The following is a 24,260-nucleotide window of genomic DNA, read 5'->3' on the forward strand; positions in this document are numbered from 1 at the left end:
AGAAAAGGAGCGCCAACGATGGCTTCAGACCGTTCTGGCGCACGTGGGACTTCGCAGCTTTAGGTTGCAGACACTTACACAGTGTCCCATGGAGTGAGATCCGAAGTCAATTTTAAAATATCGTCCTTTTAAACTTAAGCATGTTCGTCGGTAGTCATTCAAATGGGCTGTTAAAAAAATTAAAACAAATTTTCAAAAAAAACCTTATTCGGTTGCGCCGAAGCTCAAAATATGTAAAATACAGTTTTTGAACAACTGTTGGTAAGAAAACTGATCAAAACAAAGAAATTAAACGTAATTAGGTAGGACTTTCAGGCCAGCTGTGAAGGTAGCTGGGTTGCACTCAAAGGTTCCAAAACTTATTGTAGCTAAATTGCTTGAGTTTTATTACAGTAGTCTGTGTTTTGTTTATAACCTGATAGTGCTGAATTTCCGAATTGATGTTCATGTTATCTATTCAATATGCATTCAACAAATACTTATTAAGTGCACATGTCAAGAACTACCAAATGCTGAAGATAGAGCATTGATCAAAACAGACCAAATTTTTCCCTTAGAGCCAATAACCTTATGATTAAAGAGAGAGAAAAATGAGTGCTTACATAGAATAAACTTTTTTATCTTAATAAAAAACTATATAATTTCTTAAATCACTAACTCATTTTCAGTGTAGGAAGAAAGTTTGACAAATATTTCCCAGCTTTCTGAAATTCTAATTCTCTAATTTTCTTTTATAATTTGCTGAGCCAGAAACCCTTCTGAGAAGGCATGAGAAAGATTTTAAAATTTAAATAGTAAATGAATCCCTTGCCTCTAAGAAGCTCTGTACTGTGCATTCTTCAGGGTTTGCATTCAAATTAACCATGACTACCAACTTAAAGATAACTGGCATGCACACATGTACATCCAGATCACAAGACACTAGCCAAATGTAAATCAGCCTTAAGAGACCTAGACCTTTTTTCGCCTTCCTCTTGGGGATATTATCTTAGCCAGATCCAAACAGATTTACATTTAACTAATCAGATAAGGCAGCACATGGAGAAACCTAAGTGGTACTAAATCTCAATTTAAGTGCGGTGACTTTGTCCCACTTCCACACTGGGTCCAGGCCCTCTGTTTTCCCTGGCTGATCCTTTCCCCAGGCCCCTGTCTCCAGGGTTCCAGAATAGGCCTTCACAGCATCTACTCCCTGTTCCCCCAGGATTCTTTCCTTCCTTTTCCACCTTCTCCCCTGAGTTTATGCCCCAGCAGGATAGATGCCTTTCTTTGTTCTTCTGTGGTCTACCTGGCCACCAAGAATCGCTAGTGCCCCGCACTGTGTCTGACATATAGTAGGAGTGCAGTTAATATTGTTCTGACAGAATGAAGGACATGCCATCTCAAAAGATAACAAATTTCATCCTCTTGAAGTCACTTGACTTAAGAAAGGACCCTTCTGCCTAACGTTACCTATAAGCAGCAAAACCTGCGGGTTCCTTGGGGAAGGCTGTCCTTCACACAGCAGTGCTGGGAAATAGACTTGATCACCTGAGACACAGTCAGGCTGCGGTGCACCTAAATAAACAAACTGAAGTGACCCTAGTTTTCCACCAACTTCTACATACCCCCCATTTTATTTCTCAGTAACATCCCTAGAATTCACCCTAGTCTAGATCCCATTTGTCCTGTCTTTCCTTCTTGGTCTAAAAAGTATAAAATCATCATGCTTTGGTCATTCTTTTGAACTTCACTTGTAAAGATCCCTCTGTACGCACAAATTTTTTTTAAAAATCTGTCCTTTTCTCTTGTTAATCAGTCCTTGTATTAATTGGATTTTTAATCCAACCAAGTAAGGACTAAAAGCCCACATAAGAACTGAGGAAGATACAGAGACTGCTCTCCTCCTTACAGTTACATTCATCCAGGAGATTTTTCTTTTAACATTAATGAGCTACTCTCAAAATTAGGTTTTCATCTCTAAACTTAAATCATTGTTCAGCACATGGCTGGTCTCTGCCTTTAATTTTGTTCTTAAAAACAAGGACAACAAAATCTGCAGAGAATTGCCTCTCCCTCTACTCAAGACTGAATTCTCATAGCCTTTAATTGAATTTATTTTTTCAAGTGAATTACAAAAACTAAAATTCTCCTAAAGATCCAGTTTAGGTAGAGGTATATAACATTCTTGACATTCATATGTATGTTTTTTCTGTTTTCCCTAAAAACTAATGAACCTTGAACACATGCTACCAGTATTTAAAGTCTTAAACTATTGGATGTACATATCAGTGCAAAGGACCTTGTTGTAGTGTCAAGGCTGGTATATCAGCAGAAAGTTAATTTCATGGGTTTTGTCACAAAATGATTCAAAGAGAATTCAAAGAGAACCCTATACAGCAAATAGGGTTATGTCTTTGTCATTTGAAAACAAAAGCTCCAAGATTATAGTTTTGAACATTATTATTAGCATAGTGCTGCATTTTACTTAAAATAAGCTTCTCCCTTTCCAGGAGCATTCATGAACTCTTCCACCCAGATTCCTGTGTGAACATTCAAGACTTCTCCAGCCCCAGCCCTCTCTGTTCCCAGGGGCTCAGCCTGGCTCTGCAGTGGCAGGAAGAGTCCAGACTTCCCAGTCTGCTCATACTCACAGGGGGCTGATTCATTTCACCCCAGCACATCCAAAGAAAGAAGACTGTGAAAGAGCAACAGACCCTCCACTGCTAGAGGACGACCGCAACACGTGGATTCTTTTCCCATAACGATACAAGGACGCCTATTTCTACTTAGGAGTAAAACACAAAGAAATATCGGATATGAACAAAAGGGAATTAGTGCACTTTTAAAAAAATAGTCCTTGTAACATTGAGTCTCATCATTCTTCTTGTCTGAGTAATGGGAACTTAGATAAAACCGCTACTGGTTTGTTTTATTTTTCTGAGAGGTGATTTACCTGTTTTTGTTATTTCTCCACCAGGACACAGATCACCACTTATTTCAGACACTCCTCTGTGCAGAGTATAACTTGAGCCCATGAGGACTCCAAATCACTAACAAAGGATTAAAGGTTATGTGCTTAAAAAAAAAAAAAAAAAAAAAAAGTTAGTTTCACCCAAAGGAATGAAACTAACAAAGGGAAAGAAAGTGGCATCCAACGTGCAAAGAGTGAGAGTGCAGAGGGCGTGCTGTGCAGCCTGCTCCACGACCAGCAGCCACCGCATTTCCTCCTAGAGGTGCGGGCAGAGAAGTAGGGAACCCACGTCGCTTCCTTCCTGCTCTGACTTCTCGGTTCACCTCTCAAGGTCCTGCCATGGCCAAGTCCGGAGAGCTTGGAAACTGGAAGTCCCGAGGGAGATGGCTCTTCTCCTGAGCCACGAATTTCAATCATTTCCCACCAAAACATCTCGCCGAGATCTTGCCTGATTCTCTTTATTTCATTTCTCCTTCCGATAACCAGGTGTGCGGTTTGGAGAACTGTGAAACTACAAGTTGCAGTTCCTAAATCATACTCAGATCCCTTCACCTCAACACTATGTGCTTTGTGCAAGACGTGAAACCAGGCACAGTAAAGAACCGAGATGACTTGGTGTTCAGTCAGGGACTTCTGACCCTCACTTTTGTCTGTCAAGGCCACTGTTCTTCCAAACACTAAGTGTCTCATGGTTGGTTACGTGTGTCTTTCTTTCTAAATAGCAGGCACTATTTCTTGTTTATCATTCCTTCTCCAGCACCTGCAGTAGCTCTCTGTACATAGTACCTGTTCAGCTGAATATCTGTTGAAGAAATGAACTGCATGATGTATGCATGCACAGATCTATTGGAGAAATAAACCCAGGAGGAAAATTAGTAGACTAAGAGAAGTCTCTAGAGACAGTTTTTGTTGTTGTTGTTGTTGTTGTTGTTTTAATGCATCAGGTATTCTAAGAATCAGAGACAACCAAGGTAGACACACACAGGGAAAAAAAACTACATTTAAAAGTGAACATCCAGCTTGAAGGGTAAAGCGATGCTAACTGTACCATATGTGAAGCTCCTAATCACAGACATCTTACAAAGAACAGAAATAACCTTGGTCCTTACATGGACAATGGAGATCAGTTGCAGTCCTACTGGCTGTTTGTGTATATATGCTTGATGCTAACAAATACAAGGCTTTTTCTATTATTGTGCTTGAAGTAAAGGAAAAGGAGTCATGGATAAATACAGACATGGAATTTAAAGCCCGAATTTTTATGAGATGTGGCTCTGGTGCACATCAGAAACATTTTGAACCGACAGACTTGTAACCAAAGGCCAGAAATAAATTCCAGAAAATCAGACTCCTCCTTTCGAGGTCTGCATTTTTAAAGAGGTTTTGCAACATCATGAACTCTTTGAGTTGGAAACATCCCGAGAAACCATTGAAACTACCCTTCTCAGAATGAGACTTTTCATAAGTCACAAAAACCCAGGCTTGAATCTCCCAGTTTCATAAGGCAGTATATGCCATATTTTTGACAATTCCCAGACTTAGGAAATTAATGTTTGTAACAATTCCAAATCTGCCTCCTTATTATGTCTACCCAATGGTCTATCTAGACTACATAAAATAAGTGGACTTGATACTTAAGGACAACGATTTTGCAGTTGTCTTCCAAAAAGACAACAATAAAAAAATCTTCTCTCTGCCTCCCCAACCTTCCATGACTCTCTCCAGACTTGAATTATCACTACTGGAAGATTTTTCTTCTCATGGTGTGTTTGAGAATTTAGACTTGACTAGAGTGGTTTTGATTAAATTAAGAGAATTTGAAATCAAAACTTCAGAACTTGTACCTCAAATTCATCTCTCTCTCTCTCTCTCTCTCTCTCTCTCTCTGTGTGTGTGTGTGTGTGTGTGTGTGTGTGTGTATCACACACATATTTGGAAGATATTTAAGAAAATATTTAATGCTTAATTTTCCTACTTAAGCAACAATGGAGATGACTATAAAAAAGGAGATGACTCTATGTTAGTTAGACCACTACTGTTCAAAATCTGCAGTGAATGTGGGTCATTTAGAGACCTTGCTAGGTAGATTCCCAATTCAGCAGGTTTGGCTGGCACCAGCAAGTCTGCATTTTTAACAGGCTCCTGAGTGCTGTGGATGCTACAGCAGGGTATACTGTGAATAGACAGATACAGAACTCTGCTAAGATGGATAGCAGGCCCCTGCTTAAAGGGGGTGACCAAAAGAAAAGGTGAAGGTGTTAAGGTCAAAGACAATTAAGCCTCCATACAGTGAAACCAGCAAATGTGTGGTGAGCCTCAAATTGTGGGTGTGTTGCGTCCCTCCAAAAGAGATGTTGGTATCTATCTCAGTCTGTGCTGCTATTTTTTTTTTCAAATTCCTGGAACTGGGTAATTTGTAAGCAGCGTAAATGTATTGCTCACAGATCTGGAAGCTAAAAGTCCAAGATTAAGACCCTGACAGATTTGGTGGTGGTGAGGGCCTGGTCTCTGTATCCAAGACGGCACCTCAAACACTGCTTCCTCTGGAGAGAAGGAATTTCAGAAGAGACCGAAGGGGGAAAGGGACTCGGCGAGTTCCCTTCAGCACCTCTTGATACATCACAATGGGGTCCAAGTTCTAATGTGAATTTCTGAGAGGACACAAACATTCCCATCACAGCAGAGTCCCTAACCCTGGTAACTGTCAAAGTGACCTTATCTTGAAATGGGGCTTTCAAAGAGACGAGGTCACACTGAAGCAGAGTGGGCCCTCCACTGGATGTAAGTGGCATCCTTATAAGAAGAGAAACAGAGACACAGCACAGAGGGAAGGCAGATGATGAGACCCTGAAGGCAGAGATGGAATGAGGCATCCATAAGCCAGGAAAGTCAATGACGCAGCAGGAAACACTAGAAGCTACAGGGGCTAGAAAGGAGCCTTGTCCACGGCCTTCAAAGGGAGCATGGCCTGACGAACCCCCAGCTTGGGAAGCTCACTTCCAGGACAAGGCAAGCGCATCCTTCTGCCGTCTCACACCACTCCGTTTGTGGCACTTTGTTAGGGCCGCCCTGGGCTTGACGGAATGGAAGGGAGGAACCCCAGGTGCTCCAGCTGTGTGAACATCAGGAAGGTGTGCTGTGGCCCTCTAAGGAAAAATGCCCAGAGAGGGGGAGGACACCAACAGGGCAGTGACCCATGAGACAAAATGTGTACCTGTCTGGGAGAGTCCCTGTAGGAATGCACTTATACGGCAGCACAGGGGTCACTTTGTGGATGCCTACATCTTATTTTAAAAGCTGCTTACGTTAGGTTTCAGCAGGATAATTTAAAGACCCTGGGTGACTGGTTTGAAAAATAAGGTAAAGACCAATGAGCCCCTCCTCTGGCTGCATAATAGAATCGCCTAGGAAGGTTCTAGAAACATTAATGCTTGCATCGCACACATACCTCCAAGATCTGCATTTGATTGGTCTGGGATGGGGCCAGTATTGCTAAGGTGAAAACATTCCTCATGTCATTCTGATGTCCCACCAGGGCCAAGAATCACGGTTACATAGACCCAAACCTTCAAAAGCAGGGTCAACCCTGACAATGCTAAGAGTGTCCCTTACTCATTTACCCATTGACAGCATTGTGCAGGGTACAGTGGGCAAAACAGGGGAGGGGCTGGATAACCAGCCACTGGCCCTTGAGGAGAATTACTTGTACAAACATAGACATGCCCATGTTCAGCCTTGATGGTGACAGTTGGTCACATGGGTGCTGCCCCCGCCCCTTGTTTGCCTTCTCTCAAGGATAACAGATGAATACTCAGGTTGTCCAACGTCTGAGAGTTGTATACCTGTGTCCCGTTTTTTTTCCTATTCACAATGGGTGGGCATGTTAATTTGCTAGGGCCACCATAACAAAGAACCACACACTGGGTTAAGACAACAGAAATTTGTTCTCTTTCAGTTCTGAGTACCAGAAGTCCAACGTCAAAGTGTGAGGGACAGCCTGTTCCACGTCTGTCCCTGGGTCCTGGGGGGTGGCCGGCAAACCCTGGCACTCCTTGGCTCGCAGCCACATCACTCTGGTTTCTGCCTCTGCCATCACATGGCCCCTTCCCTCTGGGGCTGTCTCTGTGTCTCTTCGCCTCTTTTCCCAAGGACAGCAGTCTGGATGAAGGGCCACCCCTCCCAGCATGACCTCATCTTAACTAGTTACATCTGCATCAGCGCTACTTCTCGGCCACTTCTAAACACAGTCACATTCTGAGGTTCCAGGAAGGGCATGCCTTGTGCACGACACCATGGACTGAGGACACTGTCACTGTAGTGTGGTTATTTCAACATTCTCCAAAATAGAAGTTCCCACTTGAATTGTGAACTCCTTGCCAGAAGGATTGGTGTATATTTTTTTTTTTTTAATTTTAGGGCTTTCACAGGGCTCAACACTAGAGCACAACTCACATTTCAAAATGCATTAGAGTGACATACTAAAAATAACCAAGCATTCTGTAAGTAGTGCGGGTTTCAGGGCCCACCCAAACCTTGCTGAGTCAGAGCCTCTGTGGATGCAGACTAGGAACCTGTGTGTCGGGAGCTGGGAACCTGCATGTTCTGATGGAGTCTGAGTCACATGCAGGAAGGCACTGGAGTAGGGTGGTGTTGATGGCATTTGCTTTATAGTGAGGCACTGAGTTCAAATTCTCCAAAGAGAAACCAGGCAACCAGGGCTCTCCAAAGAAACAGCTCCAACAGCATGTATGTTCAAGAAAAAGATTTACTTAAAGTAAATTGGCTCACATGACTATGGGGGTTGGGAAGTCCAAAATCTGCAGAAAGGGTCAGTAGTCTAGAGACCCAGGGAAGAACTGGTCTACGGACAGACTGCTGGCAGAATTCTGCAGAGTCAGATGCTTGGGGAGGTCTGGGGTTTTTTCTCTTTGGATGGTCTCCCCCTATTTGAATAAGGCCCACCCACATTATGGAGGGCAACTGCTTTACTCCATGTTCACCAATTTTATTGTCAGTCTCATCTAAAAATATCCTCAGAAACATCCAGAATAAAGTTTAACCATGTAACTGGGCATAATGGGTCAGTCACATTGACCCACAAAATTAACCGCTACATGAGGATTCCGGGGAGTCTGGCACAGGGAAAGGCCCAGGAAGAGGAGAGCAGTCTGTGCACCCCAGACTTGGGTTTCTCCAAACTGGGCAGGGGAGGTTGGAACACCAGCCTCAGGAGCTCAACATGAAAAGCCAGATCACTAGGCCCCATCCAGGAATCAGTTGTCAGACCCCTGAGGGACCACCCAGGCACCTAGTTCTAAACACATCCCTCAGATTGTATTAAGAAATTATAAGCATAAAAGTAATATGTTTGCAATAACATTCTAGAATATGCTTCATGTTTATATAATTATTATACATACATACATTTTTATACTGAAGGGAATGCTTATCTATAATTATGATATCTAAACCCGTTTAACAATCGTTATATAATCATATGTTTATTGGTACACTGGAAATACTATCTACACCAGTGTTCAAATCTGAGCCTAGTTGCCATGCTTGCTCTTGGGTTTTCTTGCATCTTTCTTCTCTAATTCTGTTCCTGGGACAGCAAAGCATATTGACGAATGGACTGTCAGATTGTCCATTTTACCAATCATGATTGCTCCAAAGCAACATATGTGGGCCTTTCTGGGAGAAGAGAAGAGCAATCGCTTGGGAAGGCTGACTACATGGTTTCAGGCAGGAGGGGGCATTTGAGCAGGGCCTTGACAGACAAATGGGTGCCACTGAGCAGAGAGGGTGGGAAGGGCACTGAGGGAGGGAGGGACAGAAAGCAAAGGTATATGCAGCATTTGAGGACAGAGATGCTCAGATGCTCTGGGAGGCAGGGTAGAAAGATGGGCAGGGTCAGAAAGTGATGAGTCTCCGACATCAGTCTGCATTTGTGTGCAAGTCCTCAGTGGCTCCCCAACCTCTCAGTTGTGTCCAATGTTCCAATTTTGCATTCTCAATACAATACAGACTATCAACTATGGGTGAGAGGTCAGATGAGCAGGATTCTGGTGTGGCTGGGGTTCCCTAGTAGCAGCACAGAACAAGGATGCCTACCTAGGTGTGAGGCCCAGGTTACAGCCCTGTGGTTTCTGGCCCTTCCACATTGCAAGTGCTGGGATCTCAGGGCTGCAGGCTGTGCCTCTGCTCCCCACTGGCAGACTGTGTCCTGACTCATTCATCCTGGCTTCCCAGCAAGAGTATTCCCAGGACCCCTTTGGCTGGGTAGTCAGGAACATGTGTGGGAGGCTGTGATATGTCAGAGTGTTTTAAGCCAAGCTCCTCAAGTCCCATGCACCCGCCGGGTTGGCGAGTGGCACGGTCATCACCACGCTTGTCCACTGGCTAGCCAAATGCCTCTGCCCCATAAGGACAGATGTGTGCAGCGTGTGCTGATTCCTTTATCCAGATGTTGGATTGCTCCCATTTCCCCTTTGGAAAATAAGAAACTAGAGTGCTTATCAATATGAAGTAAGAGTTGCGGTTAAGGTAGGAAAATAGGAATGAAGCATACTTGTGAAGATGCTCCCTGCCATCCAACACCACCTCTTCATCTTTGTTTCCAACAGGGAACCCCCTCAACAGACTCCCTGCCCCCAAACACACGCACACACGTGTGCATCTGCCCCGAACACTCCTCACATCTGGAGTCCCCGGCAGCTGCCCACGTGATCAGACTTCCAAAGTCAGTGATCTCATCTCCTGGTAATTACAAAACAAAAGTAAAAAATTTTAAAAAAGGATTCCTCTAGGATATGCCTTGCAAATCAGCCAACCTCCTTCATAGAAGTGACTCTGAGGCACTTTAGATTGGGATAAAAGTTGATTTTTTAAAAATACTCATGTTGAGAGTGAGCATTGGCCAGCAGTGTAGCTCAGGGACAGTGTAGCTCAGGGACAGTGTAGTTCAGGGACAGTATAGCAGTGTAATTCAGGGATAGAATTCTTTCTTGCTTGGCATTTGCAAGACACCAAGTTCAGAGAGAGAGAGAGAGAGAGAGAGAGAGAGAGAGAGAGAGAGAGAGAGAGATTGTCAATATCATGAAAAAAATGAGTAACGATTGAAGATATCCATTAATTTAAATCTCTGGCTTTCTCATGAGTTTATTTATTGAGTTGTTAGAGAATAGCAGAAATTTTAGAAAGATTTTTTAAAAGGATGTTTCATTATCAGCATTAACAGTTTTCACAATTGCAAGTTAGCACCCTACCCCTGCCCCCACTTTATTTCTGGCCTCTTTCCCAGCCTCACTCTTCGGGCATTACCCCTTCTGCATGTGAGCCTGTGTGCTGGTTTGGGAGGAAAAGGTCACCAGGCCTGGGAAGGTGCAGTCTAGTTGGAGAGAAGACCAGCAGGCATGATATTTCAGTGACCGCACTGACAGTGAGTGTCTGCCCTGCTCTTTGCCCAGTCAAACCCTCCCTCTTTCGGGCTGTAGCGCCTATCCCACCTGCTCGGTGGTGAGGGCCTCAGCCTCTCCAGGAGCCCATCGTCTCCCTGAGTGCTGGTTTTCCTATTGCTTTTGCATTCTCTTTTTCAGACACAACCGTCCAGGGCCAAAGCCTGGGGCTCAGTCCACCAGATGTGGAGCATCACATCTGCAGCAACTGTTTTTACCCCCTAGAAGCTCAGAGAGGAGCAGGGGCAGCCCTCAGAGGCCTGAGTGCACCAGAAGAAATTCATGGCAAAAGCAACAAGCAGGAAGGTCCAAAGGCAAAGGTCGGCAGGTCATCTACTATCACATTGAGCCCAACTGAACCAGCCTCTCAGGGGTTCTGAGCCTCAAATTAAATGAAAAGCACCTGGATGACCAATCCCAGGTGCCCTCGGGCCATCCAGTGGAACCACAGAAAAGGAGCACAAGGGGATTTTTGTGAAATCTTTGTTACTCTTCTCCAAACATTTCAACGAATATCATCATGATGAAGCAGGAGTTCCCTCATGCTTATCTTAAACTGTTACTTGTTTTATGTTCTGATGTTAACAATGTTCTTTCCTTAAATCTACATAAGCATTTTTTTTTAAAAAATCAACTTGATTGCAATCTAAAATGCCTCACAGCTACTTCTATGTGTAAGAATCCAAGTGAGTCACGTCATGTAGGTGTAAGCAGCTGTCCACGTCTGGTGGAAATGGATGTCTGAATTTTACCAAGCACCACACCTGCAGCTGCCAAGAACCACCAACATCCAAGTGGAAAGTACTGGCACGACTTGTCCCTGTAGGTTCTGAGCATCGGTGGTTTTACCGAGATGTTTGCGTTGGAGCAAAAACTTTAGTTTGTTGAAACCAATAAATCATGACAGCTTTTAGGCTGCAGAATCTTGCCGATGTGACCAGAAGAACTGGCATTCTGACTTGCATCAGGGCGTGGAGGGCCACACGTCCCCGGGCTCCCAGTCTGCTGACAACACAGTACATTTTGATGCCTCCATGAACTACTGAAAAGAGGCCGTAGGGAAATCTGAAACACTCAGTTGCGGGGACTTTCCTACTGGTTCAGTGTAAGAAGTTTCACATTAGAATATATAGTCCCTGCAATTCAGAAGGCTTAACTTACATTCGAAACTGTTTCCTGCAAACTGCCTTGCTGGAAGGCCTCAAATTTAACGTGGAGGATTTTCCTCGAGATCCTGAGCCCATCTATGCAGCCATGAGCCAGGCTGAAACCCTCTCATTTTCTCAGACTAACTCTTATAAAGAAAAAGGTGTAACTGCACCTTTCCTGCCTCTCTCATGGGCTTTGAGAATGAATAAGTTACAACGAAGCATCCTGACTTCCAGAGACCTGTCGTCCAAATGCCTGGTGCAGGTTGCAATTTCTGGGAAGACAGCTACATCAATGTGCTGCTCCCAGTCAACGTACCCAGGGGCCTGTTTCATTGGAACGGAGCACCCCAGACCCTCCCAGGCAGCTGAGAGCTGAGCCTGATTCTTCATCTTCCCCTGCAGCCCAGGCAAGCGTGTGGTAACTCAGGCCAAGAGGACATTCTTTTGGCTTTCCTCTAAGTTCACACTTAGGACCACGGTAAGACCTTTCATTCTGTCTAGTGTTAGTAGGGAGGGACGGAATGCCACTGTGAACCAGAGCCCTGTGCAACTAGTCCCCCGTGTTTTGAGTTCCTGCTAACTTCTCCCTTTTCCTTGGTAAATTCACATAAACTCCTTTGGCCTCTGCTCATTAGACCTATTGCCCAAGCTGTCATCCATCATCTCATGGCTCTCTTTAGAATAATTTCTAAGTTTTCCCATCTCGCAAGTTGGGAAAACTAAAACAGGCAGTATTTTCTTGGCCTCTCCTACAATTCACACTCAGAACAGAATGTGTCGTTGCAGTTTTGACTTGTTACAGTTTTGACTTGTGACTGAATGTTAAAACCTTTCTTAAATTCCAGTTTCTTTCTCCTGGTCTCAGTTGGGTGTAAAAGACAGAATAAGAGGATCAGATTCCTGTGCTCCATTTTGCATTTTTACCTCTTATAATATCTATTTTATCTTTGAAACCTATTTTTTAATGTACTCAAATTCAAAATAAGCTGTAATGTGTTTCTTCAAAGTATTTCAACAACATAAGTTTAGAGTGCTTTTTACCTGCAGCAGAAGCCATATCTTAATCATTCAGGCTCAATTTTTCTTGATATAACGAGGCTTAGAAGGAAGCCCAAGCAAGCCCAAGGGAAACTCCCAGCAAACCCTCTCCAAACCCCATGCGTGTGGACATGAACCACAACCGGACTTCCGGGGACAAAGTCACATTCCCAAATTTCACAGACTTAACGTCCTGCTCCACTGAGATGGAAGGGAAATGTATCACCAGGGAAACCGAATGATGCAGGATGGGGAAAGACCTTCCAGCTGTCAACAGCTGGTTTGAGGACCTTATTTGCTGCCCAGCACCTGCTGAATAGAGCAAGTGACACCAAAGAGGCTGAAAAAGAGAAGACAGACATTTCTGTGTCTTAACATCAGTTGTCAGGATTTCTGGTTTAATGTAAGAGTGATAACACTACTCACAAGTTTTTAAATCATTAATATATGTAAGGAAACCAGGACTATGCCAGGCACATAAGTAAGCATGCAGTAGATGGTAGCTATTGCAATTATTATTATCACATTCAATAAGTAGTAGTCACTATTATTACCACTTCTCTTCCTTATCAAGATACTTTTCAAATTTTCTTTAAAATTGTGGGTATAGATAATACCCACCTAGTTATCCAATGATTCTTTTTAAAAATAATATGAAGCATATAATAATATCTGACATATTGTTATATTAATATCACATTTTATATCCAAATTAATATTTTAATACATATCAGTATGGCCCTGTCATTTATTTTGCTATATAATTATAGCATGTTGATATTATAACATACTATAATTATGTTATTATATAAGAATGTTTTAATTTAATATAAAAGTATAAATAATATAAATCCACTTACAGTAGTGAGAGTAAAAATCACTTGTCCTTTTAATTCAGTGTTGTCTATAGGACATATAATGTAAGCCAAAAATTGAACCACATATGCAATTTTAAAATTTTAGCAACCATACTAAAAAAGTAAAAAGGAAAAGGTGAAACTAGTTTTACTAATGTAGTTAATTTAATCCAAATAACCCAAATACCACAATTTTAATATGTAATCAACAGAAAAAGTTATTAATGAGGTGTTTTGCTTTTTTATACCAAGCCTTCAAAGTCTGTTGTACTGTAGCCTTAGAGCACATATCCGTTCTGAGCAGCACATTTCAAGTGCTCGCAGACACGTGGGCTACTGGCTCCCATATTGGTAACTCTAGTTGACTAACTATAACCAATAATGGTAATTATGTAAAACATTGTGTTTCTTTTTATTGCCCTGGTTGCCAGGAGACCCAAAGCCAGATTTGGTGCTCGATTATAACAATTTTCTCATCCCTAGTTCCTCTGCAATTTATTTCTCTTCCTTCAGAAAGGATCTGAGTATCTTTGCTCTGCACATCTTTTTAGAGACATAATTGAGTATTTGTAACAAATTCAATGACGATCGCCTTTTGTTGTTGTTAATAATAATAATTTATTCATTACTCACCATGTCAGGTGCAGTGCCATATGGTTTACATCACACAGCAAGATGATGTAGAACTTGACTACAGCCAAGATCAGACCTCCAAGCCCTCATTCTTAACCATTCAACACTTATAAGCTTACGCACATCAGGAGCACCACTCTGTGCTGGGAACTTCACATACACCTCACACCACAGGCTTCACAAGATACCTGTGGAGTAACCCATGGCATAGGTTAGGGTGGAGGCTGAGAGCTGAGGTTGCTTACCCAAGGTGCAGATGATACATCAGAGCCAGCATGTGAACTCCTGGGTTCTGAACCCACTCACTTTCTATATATGCTCTGCTTCCATTGCATAAAAATCAACTTCAAAGAATCCAATCCCCTTTTGAGACCAACATACTACAAAGTTATTAATTCAATAAATGTGTCACAAGTCACTACCCTCAATGCTGAGGATATTCAGATGGAAAACAAAATCTCAGTCCTTCAGGAGCTCACAATGGAAGAAATGGAAAGTGAATTTGGAAATTCTTTGTGGAATTTTGCTTGGCAGGTGCCAAACAAATAATTGCAAATAAATATATCTAGCAACATAAATTAGAAAAAGAGCTCAAAGCAATTAGAACCCTGAGTAAGCCAACAAAATGTGTTAACATTTGTTGTCACTGGCCCTGTTCATCCTAAAATGGCTCTTATGTCCTCTGTAGAGTCTGCCTGTGTTCCTAGCAGTTGTCCAAAAGGCAAAATGCCAGGAGAGGGGATAGTCTCACACTCCGTCTCAGTACAAACTGACACTTGGCACCACAGATAAATTGCCATATTTATGTGGTTCATGCAAGAGAATTCTAGATGTCTCTAGTGTGTTGGGGCTACAGTGCTCTCCGCTGAGTCTGACACACTCATGCTATTAGCAAACACATGTGCAAAAGATGACCCCCGTGTTGCCTGGTGCTATCACCTTGGCATTCTTCCACACTTCAAAGCTTGGCAGAGATTTTCACAACAAGGTCACACATGAAATTCATTGTCTTGTAAACCAATATGCTTTCACTCAGAGCATCTTTTTAAACCCAGGTTCATAAAGCTCTCTTCCTATGAACACAAGGAGGAACAGGCAGGAAAACAGAAAAATGATTGTTGAAGGATCACTGATCAGGACCCAGAGTAGGGTTGTTGACACACGGACTGCTTATTCTCCATTCCAAGATTAGATCTAATTCTATAAATATCACGGTTTGGAGCCTAACCTTTAAATGAATGACATCCCATTTTTCATGCAATAGTGTTCTTAATTAATCCCTCCAAAGCCAATGATTTAGAAGATGTAGGTTTCCATGAGACTTGGACAGGAGCGAGTCACAGTTTTCTTGGAGGATTATGTGTTTTCTGTGCATCTGCTGGTGATAGTTCGCTAGCCAGGTTCTTTTGGCTTCAAGGAACAGAAGCAAGCTCCTCTTGACTCAGGGGAAGCAGGACTTTTCACAGGAAACGAAAGAGATGCAAATATTGCCTTAAGCAGAAGGCAGGTCCTGGCTCACCCTCACTTCTTATCCCTGGCCGGCTTCCTCTACCCAGTCGTAGCCTTTCCTCTCTTAGGGTCTCATTGCATGGTCCTGACTCTGAGATGTGACATCTGCCAAACTGACATCACAGAGCTCACCAATTCCCATTCCCAGCAGACTCAATTAATTAGGTCCAAGTGGACTTTTAGCATCCTCTGTCTCTGGCCAACCTGTGGTTGTCTGTTTCCCTGTGTGTGTCAAATGCTCTTAGATAAAATGTCTGAAGTGGAGAAAGAATATGAACAGAGAAATAAATTCGGCTGAAAGAAAATGAACACATATTAGATATTTTATACTGCAGTATAGGTAGGCATTTTAGATGAATCAGTTCATCACTGTAAAATCAGTGCCACTGCCTCATTTTCATTTGTAGCAACTGAGATTAGGGACATGATTGCATCACTATGCGATGCAAAATCACAGAGCCAATAAATGGTAGAGCCAGGATTTGAACCCATATGTACTTGACTCCAAAATTCTTTCAACTATAAAACATGAAAGATAAAGGGCTAACTATTAACATCATTCTATCTGCTAAAAATGATAAAATAGAGCTATTCCTTTAGAGACCTCTGGTTATGACTGGACTTTGCCCAGAGTAGCATGAATGAGAAATGATTCAGAGGTGACTTGGTGGTACTATAAAATCACTAATAATAAATCCCTGGGTGATGGCAATATGCATACTTATTTGGAAAAGGACCAAGCCCTTAAAATAATTTATTTTAATCTACCATATAAATTATTCCTTCAGTACCAACACAAGTCAATCTAGTAACCAACTGAACCAGTTTGCTATTTAACTCCTTTCTCTAATATTTTTCAAGCTGAGCATAAAAAATAAGGGTTGACCCAACTGCCTTTTGTGTCAAAGTGTTCTCACTACCTTACCTTATTATAATGCAAATGTCAGTTTAATTAATCCACGAGACAAAGACCTAATCCTTAAAAATCTCAAAATAAAATGAATCTAAAATGTAGCCAAATGCCCAGAGTAGATCTTCTAATGCACACTGTAATAGAACATGTAATATTTCTTGGGTAGAGATGGGAAGAGACCTGGATGTTGATAATATTTAAAACTAAAACATAATAACCAGCATTGTCAAATCAAGATATAAATCCATTTATTGGCCAAATACCTTTGCAAGATTGACAAAGCAAAAGCAGATACAAAATCATCTTTAACATCTGAATTTAAGCATAAAAAACAGATAACACTTCAGATTTTTGACTCCTGCAGTGGTCAGCCATGTGAAGACTCAGGATATAGAAGGGTTAGGGTCTGGGCAGGCAGTGAAGAGCAAGAGTCTTCCTGTGTCCAGGGGACTTTGTCCTGGGGCGGAATCTCATCCTAAGTTCCTGGGAACTTAGACCTGGTTCCAGATGTGTGGAGAAATTTAGAAGATGTAATCAGAGATGTTTGGGTCCTAGAAAATGTCCAGAGCCAGGTCAGCAGGTCAGAGTCCAATGGCCGGGTGGCCTAGAGCCAGCTATTTCAAGGCATGCCTGGGTGCAGAGAAGCCATACAGCCTGTTAGGGTGGCCTGTTATGATCATTCCTTTCAATAAGTTTTTATTTCAGAAAAGTTTCAGATTTAAGAACCAGTGTGCAGATAGCATAGGGAGTCCCCATTTGCCTAGTGTCCCCTCTCATTAACATCTTACGTTGGTATGGTACAATTGTCACAATCCATGGACCAACGTGTATTTCCTGAAGTCCCTACTTTATTCAGGTTTTTGGTTCCAGGATCCACCCAGGCACATATTACATTTGGTCACCATGTCTTCTTAGGTACCTCTGGGCTGTGACTGTCTCTGGGGCTTTCCCTGCTTTTGATGACAGTTTTAAGGAGTTATGGTCAGGCATGTTATAGAAAGCTCATTGCTGAGGTTAGTCTGGTGTTTTTCTCTTGGCTGGAGTTGTGGTTTGGGGGAGGAAGACCACAGAGGTGACGTGCCCTCTCGTCTCGCCTTAGCAAGGGCACTCATCCCTGTTGGCGTTGACCCCCATCTGAGGCAGTTTGCGGGTTTCTCCAGGTTAGTAACTCTTGTGCCCTTTGAATACTGAACTCTTTGGAAGGAAACCACAGAGCCGTGTGACGTATGCATTTAAGGAGTGGGGAGCTAGGTGCCACCCTCTTGAGGGGGCATCTACCAAGCCATTTGGAATTCTCATGAAGGGACCTTTGTAATATTTTATTATCTCCTTTTGTTTAGAGAGTTTTGTGTTCCATATAAACAGTCAGTCTGGCTTTTTAGAACTCGAGAGGCCAGGCGTGGTGGCACATGCCTTTAATATCAGCAACTCGGGAGGCTGAGGCAGGAAGATCACAAGTTCAAGTCTAGCCTAGGCAAATTAGTGAGATCCTGTCTTAAAAAAAATAAAAATAAAAAGGTTGGGGATATTGCTCAGTGGTAGAGTACCCCTGGGTTTTATCCCCAGTACTGCAAAAAGTAATAAAATAATATAACCTATGAATCCAGAGAAGACCAGGGTAGACTGTTTTTCTGTGATTTTTTGAGTATAGGCCTTATAATTGTAAACCCAGACATAACTACACGATTGTGTATTGGATGTCAAGGGAGGGAAACTGGTATTTATCAAGTACTGAAGAGGGTATCAATTATATCAGTACCTTGGGTGTTTCACACGTTTTGATGGTTGGCTTCTATTGAAGTTTCTCAGCTTATAGACTTTTAATGACAATATGAACATAGTCTTTACCAGAATTAATACTTCAAGAGAAATGAATGTACAAGACTACTCTTTTTTTTTCTTTTGACAAGGAGAGTAATAAATGACTTTTTAAAAGATTTATAGGTTCGTAGTCCGTGTATATCATCCCAGCCTCCTCCCTATTTGATACCTGGACCTATCGTTAACGCTACAGAAAAAAATTCTATGAAGGGGCCCTGTGATTACATGATTCTATTGCCATTTATATACAGTGTGAATTTGCATGCAAAAGTTCGCTAACTTATCTATGTTTGAGTAAATTTCAGTTTTTGCACTTGCAGTGACACATGTCCATTTTCTTCAAGTACGTTGAAGCTGGGTTAAGTGTCATTTGAGTTCTCTCTGCAAGGTTCCTGATTAGTGAGAGCAGGCATTTCAGGCGGGAGCACAGTTTTGCAGACCCACCTTCGGAGCCGGGACAGACCCAGGGAGAGAGCCTTAGGGTGTGCTGATGATAGGAAGGTCCTGAGTGAGAAGCAGGAAAGCAGAATCAGGGCTGAGATGTCAGGCGTTCAGCCTGTAAGTCAAGTCTGAGACCAAGGTCATAAGGAGCAAGGCAAGGGCCAGGACTGTCAAGAGAAACGAGCTGCAGTCAGGATCGAGCCATCTCAGGGGACTGTGTGGGAACCCGTCCTCTCCTGGGAGGCCTCCTCTAAGCCCTTGGGTGGCCCTGGACTTGACTAAGATGTCAGATGGAAGGGGACCCTGTGCTGGAGTAAGAACCACCTTTCCCTCTGACAGCCCTGAGCCCTGCCGACTGTACCAGCAGGCCTCCCTTCTTGAGGAACCCGAATTCTTGAAGAATAATTGGCATCTGAGACATCAGAGAAACCTTGAGAAATACTGAAGAGGTTAATGAAGGCTGCTGGCCCTTTTCCAGTCCCGGATTGTAAAATCAACACAGCTGGATTTTACGACAAGAGCTCCCATTCTTTTGCTCTCTGCCATCTCTGGGGACTAACCTTTGATATTTCAGACTTGGCTGGAGATTGGTTAATTGCTAGGCCTACTCACATTACTTGGAACCAAAAAGCATTTTGGAAATAATGCTCAAAATTTCCTCTAGGGCAATACGTAGAACCACGGGGTTTGGGAGCCACGGATAGTGTGATCTGATGAGTTGCAGTTCCACATGGGTCTGACTTGATCGGTTTCCGGTGGGGCTCATCAGCAAGATCACACTTTTGAAAACAGCATACTAATACCCGGTCATGGTCATGATGGAGTCAGAAGATGAAGGTAGGTGAATATGGATTTGGAAACTCTCAGATAGGTTAAACGGCAAATTTAAACGGTTTAATAAACTAAAGTGTCCCAATAAAAGTTTGAATCCAGGCTAACAGTAATGTGTAACAAACCATGACTTTTGGTCCAAAAACCAGGATTTGTTGTACATGTGATGACAAACTGTCACTCAGATTTTGAACATAGGTCGTAAAGGCAGGTATTTCTACTTAGCATATTAAGTAGGCTTTCGACATAAATAAGGCCTAATTGGGTAACACAGAAGTCAACATCACATGAATCTGAAAGAATTCTCAAGAGTCACCAAGGCTAAATCTCTTGGCTGCCGCATCATAAAGAAGCCTGGCCCTCAGAGACCCTCAGGTTCATTGTCACCATCTGTCTCTGTGAGGGAGGGGGAGGGGCCACCAAGGCAAAACTTTCAGTACAAGAGCGACAAGATCCAACAAGGCAAACTTTCCTACCTAAAAATAATGTGAGGAGTTGGGGAAAAGGGCTATGAAAATCCCCTTCTTCCCCATTCTAAGGTGGGGAGATTGAAAGACTTTCACAATCGTTATCAGTTCAGTGCTGTTGTTTTTCAAGGCTGTGATTCATCCAGGCCTGGTGGGGAAAACGTGTAGCAGCAAGAAGCACTGAAGAGCTGCAGCAGAGGGACTGGACGGGGTGGTGTGTCCCGAGCAGGGGACAAGCAAGGAAAGCAGTTAGAGCGGCTTATTGAAGTGCCTACTGGTTAAGGCCCTAGGATACGCTCCTTGTATTGGCTGGAATCCTGGTCCGCACAATTAAGCTGACAACTGAAGTCGCTCGGCCTTGTGTTGGTGGGTAGAAAGGCCTAGTGTGAAGAGGGTCGAAGAAGCCTCCGCCTTCAGGATGGCAAGGCCAAGAGGTAATGAAACGGAAAATAAATATTATGCACATGGCTCTTCGAATAGCAAGACCTTTGGGGTATTAGTAAGGGACATTATTAAGGGACAAGGAATCCAGAAAAGGTTCAGCAGGATGGCAAGGGAATAAGAAACTGCATCATCATGATCAAAAGAGGAGGGTTTGCTTTCCTGAAACCCAGAAACCATGCAGGGCAGAGAGTGCGTGTGGGGGGGAGTAGATGTGGGGGAGGACGAGGCAACTGCTGTTTTCAAACGTCTGAAGGCAGGTTTGGAGCAGCCTCAGGCTGTGCTCCCGAGGCCAGCCTTAGGGCAGCACCGTGAGCATCGCCTTTGCTTCCCGGCCTTCCCAGCCCTGCGGTAGACGAGACCACATGACCAGCTCTGAGCAATGGTCTATGGGTGGGAAGGAGGGGAGCACTTCCGGATGGGGCATGGAAGACATGTGGCCTGCTTATTACTGCAGCACGGCCAATCGTATCCTGACTGATTCATAAATTACATGGAAGGAAATCTCGAGACCCCAGACATTCAAATTACTACAACTGTTCATTCGGGCTGTTCATTGTTCTGTCGCCTTAATCTAGAAGTAACTGATGAGAGACTGAATTTGGAATATGTCCTAGAAATTCCTGACCTAAGAGAGTAGATTTTGTTACCTTCAGGGGACAAGGCAGTTTAGGAGCTTACCTTTATGCATAAAAATAAATAACTTTAAAACAGTTAAAATTTAGAAACCTTGAATTATAAACTTTATAATTACATGTGTGGAGTTAGATTACTTTCACAGTAAATAATTTTATAAATTTAAAAGAAAAGTATTGATAAATTTGACTACATATAGTGAGAAAACTTTATAGGTCATATAGTGCCTTTAAAAACCAAAATGCAATTACCCCGAATAGGACAAAAAAATCATTATCCTTACTGTATGAGTGGTTTGACCAAGTAAGTTAGAAAAATCTAAAGAAAATCTGTGCCAATAAAAAAGCATAATAAATAATATCACTGATAAATCATTTCCACTGTGTTGTAAAAAAATGTAAAAATAACTGATACACAGTTTCAGTGAAGCTATGGTGAAATGGCTTTACTCTTTGACAAGTCTGCTGGGAGTGAAAATTAAGATACTCTTTTTTTTTTAATAGAAACTCTAGTGTTCCTGTCAACTTTACATTTTTGTCAAGTGGAGCAGCCTGCAAAGAAATGAACATTCTAGTAATGACTGAAGTAATAACTTCCTCTGGACTCTCTTCTTCAAGGTCTCCATTTCTCCTACTGATGTTCACCCAAATAACAAAAGCAGCGTGATAGCAACTGAGCTTACTATTATCAATGGCGTTCACATCACAGTCCCTACGGATGGAATAAGGTTCATTAGCTGAGATTTAATTCCTGGCTCTTCTCCGGATTTGCCAATCCCCAGGAAGGTGCCCCAGCCAATGTTGTCGAGAGAGCGCTCCTGGGCAGTACTGTGGCACTGAGGCACAGCAGGGCTGCCTGAGGCAGTGAATACGGGGTGAAGGCCACGGTCACCGGCAGCCTGCATGAGGCCCAACGGATCCCTCTCCTGCCACCGCGGGGGACGTGGTGCCGCCACCCAGTACACTCCTTCTGGAGGGACAGGTCTAACATACATTCACTCTGAACCTTATAACTCCAGTTCCAGGGGCTGGAGTTGAAGAATTCAAAGATACATAATGATTCATATAAAGGCACATTAATAAGATGGAAAATTGATACAAATACCCAACAATCAGAGACTAGCAAATCATTTGCAGCATACAGGAAAAGAAATACCGTGGGGTCATCAACGCCATGTTTGGGTTTATACGTAAGGATTCGTAAGGTGCTCCATGAAGTAACAATGCCAAGTTAAGAAGGCAAATAAAACCGGATGTGGTGGTGTGCGCCTGCGGTCCTGGCTCTGGAGGCTGAGGCGAGAGGACGGCAAGTTCAAAGCCAGCCTCAGCAATTTAGTGAGACCCTAAGCCACTTAGACCCTGTCTCGAAATAAAAAATACAAAAGGGTCTGAGGATGTGGATCAGTAGTAGAATGCTCCTGGATTCAAACCCTGGCACTGAGAAGAAGGCAGATAGATACATATATAGTTTGTATATATGTATCTACATATATATACCCACAGATACATATATAGTTTGTGTTTAACAGTGTGATTCTAGTTCCTGAAAGCACAAATGTATCCTCCAAAATAGTGAAAGACGTTGTTGCGTGTATTAAAATTCTCTATTCATTCTGAGTTTTCAAATTTTCGTCAAGAAAAACACTGCTTTGATAATCAGAAAAAAATACTTTCGCGAAATTAGTGATACTCAGTGCAGAAGGGAGAGGTAAGAAAGAACCCCTCAGTCATCTGGGTGTGTAGACTCACACGAGCTTCTTCAGAAGCATCCAGGGGACGTGAGCAAGTACTTAAAGTGCCCAGGACTCCCTTTGACTTCTACTATATCCAGCCAGCTGTCCTAAATCCTGACTTTTCTCATTTCCCAACAAGTGACTATTAATGCTAGTTATAATAGTGAAAGTTTGGGAGCTTAGCTGCCCAGCAGAAGAGGAATAATTAAATAAATTATTGTATAGCATAGGATATATACTGTAGTCTTGTCACTAAAAATAATGTTTACAAAGAACTTTCAGTGACCTAATGATACCATATTAAACTTAGAGAAAAGAGTTCATATACCCACAAATACATATACACAACAGGGTCTAAATAAGAAAGGACAAGTAGAAAAAAACACCTGTGGACCATGGGATTCTGGACCAGTTTAGGCAGTTCCTACATAGTTCTATGATAAATAAACAATTAAGAAGTTGTAACGTGGGGCTGGAGTTCTGGCTCCGTGGTAGAGTGCTTGTCTGGCACGTGTGAGGCCCTGGGTTCAGTACTCAACACCACAGAGAAGTCAATAAAATAAAAGATCCATTGATAACTAAAAAACTATTTTTTTAAAAAAAAGTTGTAACATAAAAAGAAAAAACCCAAGGCCCCGCTGTCGTTACTGTGCTTTTAACACTAATTTTCACACTGCTCAGAGAAAGAACAGGCTGCTAGCGGCTGAAATCAACTCCGCATTGCTAGAAGGGTGTTTGGTCTCAGGCCCAGGACCTGACTCACCAGCAGCACGGGACGGAAGCCATCGTCCATCTCGTCCCTGGCTTCCTGGACGCCACCTCCCGGCTCTCCGGTCATAGAGCGCCCTTCTCGGCCTCCTGGGCTGGCTCGTCATCATCCCTGTGCTGGGTCCTGCAGGGCTGCGCCCTTTCCAGATGAGTTCAGTCCCTTCATGGACTCACGGCCTTCACGCACTGACACGTCCTCGGCACCCGTCTCCAGCCCAGCTGGGCCCTGCTTCTCCCCCATGCTGCCAGGGACACCTTAACTTGGACACAGAGTAAGTGGACCTGACTTCAGCCACACCCCGTGAGTCCATCAAAGCCGCAGAGCCGGGGAGAATGCCGTCTACTTACCGTCCTCTCCCTTTTGGTACACATAGCCCATTCTTCCAGTTTGTGGGGTTGAAAACTTGAAATTCATCAGCATCTTGTTTTTCTCAAGTTCCATGTCCAATATATCAGCAACATCTTCCAACTGCAAGACAAATCCGGAGTCAGACCCCCTCTGCACACCGCACTGCCACAGCCCTGGTCTCAGCGGCCCACATCTCTCAGCTGGATCGTCGGTTAGGGCTGCACTCCTGGCTCTCCTCGCCTCCCTGGGGCTCAGATGGTTCT

At 43.1% G+C, this 24,260-nt stretch overlaps 1 pseudogene; it reads right to left on the reverse strand.

The window, feature by feature from the left end:
- Window positions 1-21,788: 21,788 nt before the first annotated feature.
- On the reverse strand, window positions 21,789-23,718 carry LOC124988475 (immediate early response 3-interacting protein 1-like; annotated as a pseudogene).
- Window positions 23,719-24,260: the final 542 nt, after the last annotated feature.

This window comes from Sciurus carolinensis, chromosome 7, assembly GCF_902686445.1.
Source record: "Sciurus carolinensis chromosome 7, mSciCar1.2, whole genome shotgun sequence".
Lineage (NCBI taxonomy): Eukaryota > Metazoa > Chordata > Mammalia > Rodentia > Sciuridae > Sciurus > Sciurus carolinensis.